At 56.0% G+C, this 980-nt stretch overlaps 1 pseudogene; it reads left to right on the forward strand.

Annotated features, from left to right (window-relative positions):
- The first annotated feature begins 207 nt into the window (after positions 1 to 207).
- Positions 208 to 749, forward strand: LOC129061516 (glyceraldehyde-3-phosphate dehydrogenase-like; annotated as a pseudogene).
- The last annotated feature ends 231 nt before the right edge of the window (positions 750 to 980 follow it).

Consider the following 980-nt stretch of genomic DNA (forward strand, 5'->3'; position numbering starts at 1 on the left):
ACTACCTGGGGGAAGGCTGGGGCCCGCGTGAGGGGTGGAGCCAGGAGGGTCCTCATCTCTGCCCTTTCGGCAGGTGCCCCCGTGTCTGATGGATGTGAGCCCTGACAAGTATGGCAACAAGACTGTGGGAGCGCCTGCTGCACCAGCTGCCCGAGGTCACCATGACAACACTGGCAGTGAGGAGGGACCCTTGCCACCCCAGTGACCATGGGCCCACCGCCGAGAAGCTGTGGTGGCCGAGGGGCTGCCCAGAACATCATCCTCGCCCCTGCGCGCGCTACCAAGGGTCTGAGCCACGTCACCCCTGAGCTGCAGGGGGAGCTCCCTTGTGTGGCCTTCCATGTCCCCACCCCCAGTATGTCGGTTGTGGATCTGAGCTGCCGCCTGGAGAAAGCTGCCAAATACAATGACCTCAAGCAGGTGGTGAAGCTGGTGTCTGACAACCCTCTCAGGGGCATGCTGGGCCATACCAAGGACTTTAACAGTGACACCTACTCCTGCACCTTCAATGCCGGGCTGGCACTGCCCTCCGTGACCATTCTGTCAAGCTCGCTTCCTGGAGTCACAATGCATTTGGCTGCAGCAACAGAGTGGTGGGCCTTATGGTCCACGTGGCCTCTGGGAGTAAGAGCCCCCTGGACCAGCAACTCCAGGGACAGAAAGAGAGGCCTTCAGTTACTGGGAGGTCCCGGCCCCCAGTCAATGCCAAAGCTGTCCTGGCCTCTACAGTTTCCTTCCAGACCTCCTGACAAAGGGGCGAGGCCTCAGGAGCCCCACCTTGTCACGCACCATCAATAAAGGTCATGCTACCCAACACCCCAAAAGTTATTTGGGATCTTTTATTACTTTCAGGCCCAGAGAGGGAATTAAAATAGAAGGTAACTTTAAGGCTTGTTTTAAATAACTATTTCCTTTTTTTGGTAGTCAGGCCAATAGAAACTAGGAAATATGCCTTTAGCTATCACAAATTAGAAAGAAAA

The sequence above is a fragment of the Pteronotus mesoamericanus genome, unplaced genomic scaffold (genome assembly GCF_021234165.1).
Source record: "Pteronotus mesoamericanus isolate MK-2021 breed Mesoamerican mustached bat unplaced genomic scaffold, CSHL_Meso_final contig_163, whole genome shotgun sequence".
In the NCBI taxonomy this organism is placed as follows: Eukaryota; Metazoa; Chordata; class Mammalia; order Chiroptera; family Mormoopidae; genus Pteronotus; species Pteronotus mesoamericanus.